Below are 7,137 nucleotides of genomic sequence, written 5' to 3' on the forward strand. Positions count from 1 at the left end.
ATCTTACTACACAGTGCTTATATACCGGTGGTCACCACCGGTATTACGTATACAGCAGCCAAAGAAAGTAGTACATCTCTTAAGGTGGAACAGGCTTAAGTTCTCTTAAGGTGGAACAGGTTACATACACTACAATCCTCCCTTTTTAGCTTAATAGTCATATCCCCATTTAACATAACATCATAACATATATACATATATAACTTCAGGTATAAATAGTTCAAAGGTTCAGTCTCTCAGGAGGCCTGCTGATTCGGTCTGGATAACGCCTTTCAGTGGTCTCTGATTCTTGTTGCTGAGGTGACTCTTCTTGTTGGTTTCCTATGTATTGGACGTCATCATCAGGTACAGTCCCTGCCGAGGTAGATGCTTCAGGTTCATTAACGTCTTCCACAGTTGTCTCTGTCGCAACCATGGGTTCGACCCTTGCTCTTGATTCTACCAGTTGATCCGCATCACGCCTTATCACATTGTTACCAATATCTACTGTGTACATCAGAGGTCCTTGTCTGGCCCGAATTGTTCCGGACTGCCATTTTTCGTTTCCATAGCCCCTTGCCAACACTGGTTGTCCTACTTCGAAACTTCGAGTGGACTTGTTATTAATATGCCGGAACTGTTTGTTTTCCACTTCCCTCCGCACATTTGGTTTTAACAAGTCCAACCTGGACCGCAACCTCCTGTTATAAAACATCATGGCAGGACTTTGGTTAGTCACTGCATGAGCGGCGTTTCGATACGCCATTAGGAAATTGTCCACCTTGTGCTGTAGCGGAATCTGGTCATCGTTCATGGCCTTTATTGCCTTTTTGAATGTTTGGACAAATCTCTCGGCCAACCCGTTTGTCGCCGGATGATATGGGGCAGAGGTATAATGTTTCACCCCATTCTTTAAGAATTTTTGGAATTCTTCCGACACGAACTGTGGTCCGTTGTCCGAACAGATCTCTTCTGGCAATCCGTTCCTTGCGAATATTGTTCTTAACACCGCAATTGTCTTTTCTGAAGTAGTGGTATTCATCTTGATCACTTCTGGCCATTTGGAATGTGCGTTCACCGCAATTAGGAACATGGAGTCCATGAATGGACCAGCAAAGTCAATATGTACGCGTTGCCATGGGGCTGAAGGCCATTCCCATGGGTGTAGTGGTGCGATCAGAGGTGCATTTTGCACTTTTTGGCACCCAGCGCAGCTTTTCGTCAACTCCTCTATCTGTTGGTCAATACCCGGCCACCATGCATAAGCCCTAGCAAGACTTTTCATCTTAACTCCCCCCAGATGACCTTCATGCAGTTCTTTTAGAACTCTTTCCCTTAACTTGGGAGGAATAATCACTCTTGTCCCGTACATCAAAGTACCATGGCAGACGGACAGCTGGTCTCGCCTTGCCAAGAATGCCGGTAACAGAGGATCACCACGTGTTGGCCATCCTTTCACTGTCACCTCGTAGACTCTGGACAGTGTCGGGTCGTTCCTGGTTTCTCTTTCAATACTTGCATTGGTGACTGGTAAACACTCGATGATGGTCGAATGAAATAACTCAACAGGGTCAACTTTCGTCATTTCTTCTTCTTCAGGTAGTGGCAGGCGTGACAGCCCATCAGCATTGCCATGCTGCTTCGTACCTTTGAATTCTATTTGATATTGATGTGCCCCTAGAAAAAGGGACCATCTCTGGAGACGCTGTGCTGTCATCACTGAAACACCCTTCTTAGGGTTAAAATGGATACCAACGGCTGATGGTCTGTCAGAAGTGTGAATTTTTGGCCCTGCAGGTAATGATTAAACTTCTTCACTCCCCATACAAGGCTGAGAGCCTCCCTATCGATCTGCGCATAGTTGCGCTCAGCGGAGGTCAATGATCTGGATGCAAACGCGACTGGCCTTTCCGTGCCATTTGGCAACTTGTGTGAGAGTACTGCCCCAATACCACATGGAGAAGCATCACAAGCCAACCGAATAGGCAGTGTCGGGTTGAAGTGAGCCAACACTTCCTCTGAGGTGATCAATTCTTTGCTTTTGCGAAATGCCTTCTTACAGTTTTCGCTCCATTCCCATGGTACCCCCTTCTGTAAAAGAGCATTTAGCGGGTGCAGTACCGTGGATAGATTTGGTAGAAATTTATGGTAATAGTTAATTAATCCTAGAAACGACCTCAACTGAGAGACATTATCCAGAGCGGGAGCCTTTACAACTGCCTCTATCTTGTCAGGAGACTTATGAAGCCCCTCCCGGTCAATGACATGACCACAGTACGAGATCCGCTTCTGGAAGAACTCACATTTCTGCCGATTAACTCTAAGTCCATACTCTTTCAGTCTGTTGAGCACCAGTTCCAAGTTTGCGAGGTGTTCTTCATCACCATCACCTGTAATCAGAATATCATCCAGGTAACATTGTGTGCCTGGAATTCCCTGTAATACCTGCTCCATGGCCCTCTGCCAAATTGCTGGAGCCGATGCCACTCCAAAAACCAGCCTATTGTACCGGTACAAACCTCGATGCGTGTTGATCGTGAGGTATTGGCGTGACTCTTCTTCAACCTCCATCTGCAAGCACGCCTGCGCCAGGTCTATCTTGGTGAAGTGTTTCACGCCAGACAACGAAGCAAAAATATCCTCAATCCGCGGAAGCGGATACTGCACCGTGTGAAGCACCGGATTAACGGTGATTTTGAAATCTCCACAGATGCGAACCTTCCCTGGTTCTCCTGGCTTGTTGCTCGAAGGGCGTTTCATAACGGGAACAATGGGCATAGCCCACTCACTCCAATCTACCTTAGACAGTACACCTGAACATTCTAGCGCTTCCAGTTCCGCTTCTACAGTAGGTCGTATTGCATAGGGTACCGGTCTGGCTTTAAAAAATTTTGGGTGTGCATGTTCATCAATCTTGATGTTTGCTGTAATTCCTCTCAGTGTTCCCAGTCCCTGCTGGAACACCTCTTTAGCATCATCCAATATTCTGGACAATCGTTTAGGTTTGACATCTGTTTCCCCGGAATCTACCGTTAGTGCCTTCAAGGAGTGCCAGTCCATATTCATTTTCCTAATCCACTCCCGTCCCAGTAGTGGTGGACCTCCTTCAGGTAGCACATATAAGTCCATTACTTGGCTTTCTTCGCCCTTGTGGACCACTTTTACCTCTATCTTTCCGATGGGGTACACTCTTTGCCCCGTGTATGTTTTCAATATAATCTCCGTATCCCGTAGGGGAATATGTTGGAATAACCTTTTGTAATCTTTCTTATTCATGACCGTCAATGCCGATCCAGTGTCCAATTCCATCTTTACTTGGGCTCCTGCTATCTGAAGGGTGACCCAAATTGTCTGGAGATCTGCATCCTTACCAACGTTGTGTACTCTTAAGCTACCCAGTTCATTACTGCTAGCGTCTGAATCTGACTTTTGTTCGGTCGAACTGTTCTTTGTCACCTTGTGTACCTTTATGTATTTTCCTTGCGGTGACTTTTTGTTGCTGGTCTTCTTTCCTGACCGGCATACTTTAGCTATGTGGCCAAGCCTGCCACACGTTCTGCATTCTTGGTTTTTAAACCAACACTGGTTCTGATCGTGCGTTGTCTTTCCGCAACAATAACATTTTACAGTACTCAAACCCAATTTATTTGTACTGAGTTCCGGTGACCGTAGCTGCATTACTGCCGTGCCTCTCGCTGCGGCTTTGTGTGCTGCTGCCATAGTGACCGCTTTCTCAAGCGTCAGCTCATTCTCCTCGAGCAATCGCTTTTGAGTATCTTCTTTTAATAAACCACACACAAATTTATCTCGTAGCGCCTCTGTCAGTCTCGTTCCAAATTGACAGTACTTTGCTAGCTTACGCAATTCTATTAAATATTCAGCATTGCTTTCATCCTTCAGCTGCCTTCTGCTGTAAAATTTAAATCGTTCCGCTAGCATCAGCGGCGTGGGATTTAGGTGATTTTTCAGGACAGTAACAATCTCCTCGAACGTCTTATCCGCCAGTTCATCTGGTGATAAAAGGTGTTTCAATTGCCCGTATGTCTTCGCACCCATTAAGTTTAATAATGTTAGTGCTTTCTCTTCATCTGGGATTTTATTTGCTTTACAATAATTTGTATGCGTTCTACATACATAGCCCAATCTTCGATGTCGCTATCAAAGGTATTAATGTTCCCATGTTTAGGCATCGTTGCAATTTAATTTATTTTTATTTTTATCCAAGATGGCAGCTTCCGCGCTCTTGTCTTCGTCCTCCGCCTACAAAATGGCGGTTTTCCCGCGCTTGGCGGTCTTCACCCGTCCCCCAACGCTGTCTCCGCTTCACCGCGGCTCTCGCGCCTTCAGTTGCCCCCAGACGCTGCGCCTTTTTAGCCCGAATGCGGCCCGGCCCTTATCACCAGCCGCGATCGATGTCCCCGCGCTGCGCCTTTCGGCCCGAATGCGGCCCGGCCCTTATCTCCGGTCGCGATCGATCTCACCGCCCTTATTCCTCCATCTTCCCTCCCCGTCTGTACAGCCAACGCGGCCGACTTTCTGGTCGCGTCGCTGCCCGGCTTACCCACTACCGAGGTAGAAAGAAGATAGCTGACAGCCGCTGATGGAGGCTTCGAGTTCAGGATGTCTTCTGCACTCTGGTTTCTCGATGTCTGCCGCGCGACGTGTCTTCCAGCAGGGTGATGAGGGTGGAAGCCTCTCTTCGACGTCCGTTCTGTGGACGAAGCCGCCGTGGATATAACTGCCACAGGGTAAGAATCTGACTCGTCGCCACTGTAAAGTCTGTGTGTTCTAGTTGTAATTAATAACACACAGACTACAAGATTAAAGTTCAACAGGTCTTTACTGGTTGGAGGTCAGGACTATACTAAATACAATCTTACTACACAGTGCTTATATACCGGTGGTCACCACCGGTATTACGTATACAGCAGCCAGAGAAAGTAGTACATCTCTTAAGGTGGAACAGGCTTAAGTTCTCTTAAGGTGGAACAGGTTACATACACCACAGTTGCATGGTCGAATAGTTAAGTGAATGAGAGAGAGGGAATGGGTAAGGGTGCAGGGATGTCAGTGTCAAGTGGGATGTGGAGGAAGAGGTTGTCAAAGCTGAGTGCTGGTGAGGAGAGGCGATGGGAATGAGATTGAGGGAGATGGGAAAGTCATACTCACTTTTCCTGTGCGGAGATGGTCATGAAACCTCTTCTTGCACTGCAGCCAGGTTCTGCAGCACACAATATGGCATTGACCTCCTGGGCCACTTGCAGCCACACAGCTTTAGTCTGTTGTGGTGGCTTTTTTCTCCCTGAGGAAGGGAAGAGCACCTCCTTATTAGATCTTGCTCCCTGCACCAGAGCTTGGAGGGAGGGCTCATCAAAGCGAGGTGCACACTTTTGCTTGCTGGTGGACATGGTCGGTAAATGAAGTCCTTCATACAATGTCCAAAGCGTTTCCAGTCTCCAGAAGAATCAAGGCTGCTTGTAGGCCTTAAATCCAACAGCATTGATGACATCATCGGAGGCAACTTTCTGTATGAAAAGACTCATTGGGCCAGTGGTTCCCACACGCAGGAAATCAATTGCCCAATTAGGGGAAAATCCCACTTTTTCAACACATCACTTAGGAGTCAGGGTCCTGACATGATTTCCACCTGACACGCCCCAGCCCGCCCACACTGGCAAAATCCAGCCCATTGAGTCTATATAGTTTAGATTATGCATGCAGTTAGCTTGTTTCGGTTGCCTCCGATAAGACTTGCAACACTGGTCTCTGTATCTGTCTGGAATTGTTATTCAGAATCTAGTGCAATTCTCCTTCATATTGGCTGCCACTGAGAGGCAGCTTTCTGCCATCCACATCAACTGCCTGTGCAGACGAAGTTAAACCACCCAGGGTAATCTCATTACTGTAAACTTCTCTTCGCTCTAGCTAGGGTTGCCAACTGTGATTGGACGTATTCCTGGAGGCTTCATCACATGACCTCCCGCCTCCAACCTCCCTGCCTGGTCAAACAGCCTTTTTTTTTTTACCCCATCTCCAATATTTCTATAACTAATAAATTAACTTATTTAAAGAAAATGAATAAAACACAATTACTGTATTTATTTTCATGCTCCTATTAATGGCCCAGAACTTCGGGTCCCCACGGGTGAGTACGCGACGGGTACTCACCCGTAGGCCCAACAAAAGTGCCGGTTTCGTGCATGCACTGCGCATGCGCGGGAAACCGGAACTTCCATTCCCTTAAAGGAAGGGGTTCACAGGTCGAACACGTGCGCCGGAGAGGCTGCGCATACACCTGGAACTTCCGTTTTTTTTTTGCAGGTTTCTCCAGGAGCTACGCTTATAAAAAGCAGTCGCAAGGCCTGCTTTTAACAAGGTAAATGGTGAATTAAGTAAAATTAAAACATTTTTTCCACAGGTTTATTATTTTTAAATACTTTAAAGAAAGGTAATTTTATTTTTTAGCCCCGTTAGAAAGTGTAATTAATTTTTTCAAAAATTTAAATTATTGTTTAAAATAGTTATTTTATGTAATTTATAGTTATTTTAAAAAGGTGATTTAAAAAAAAAATTATTTGAAGTTTTAGTGATGTTTTGGGGCTGAATTGTATTTATAGATTTGACAGGTCTTCCTGTCAAATCTATGAATAGAGATTCCCTGCTACCATTGGCTCTCCATGGCCCACGTGATCCATGGGGATGCTTCGAACTAACTGCGCCCCTGGGATACGCAAGCACTGCGCGCCGGCAGCTGGAGCAGGCCCAGGATCGGAATACCATGCGGGCCCACAGCACAACGGCCGGCGCGCTAGGTAAGTGCAGGTCGGGGGCTTGCACCCACGGGAAGCCTCCGACCCAAATTTCTGGTCCATTATTTTTCTCCCAGGTGTTGCTCGCAGCAGTGCCCTGGAGATTTGTCTTTAATTCCTGGAGACTCCAGGACAGTCCTGGAGGGTTGGCGACCCTAGACTGTCACATTGTTCGCATTAGGCTTGGACAACCACAGTAAAACATGCTTTACCATTTACTGCAACACCAGGGACTGCAGAGTATAGGGGCCTTCCACTCTATCTGTCCCTGAAGTCTGCAAAGTGTAGCACTAACAGAATGGCCCAGAAATTCGGGTCCCAACGCGTGAGTAAGCACGGAGTACTCACG

This window comes from Somniosus microcephalus, chromosome 2 (assembly GCF_052327205.1).
Source record: "Somniosus microcephalus isolate GS21.2 chromosome 2, FLI_Smic_1.0, whole genome shotgun sequence".
Taxonomy (NCBI): domain Eukaryota; kingdom Metazoa; phylum Chordata; class Chondrichthyes; order Squaliformes; family Somniosidae; genus Somniosus; species Somniosus microcephalus.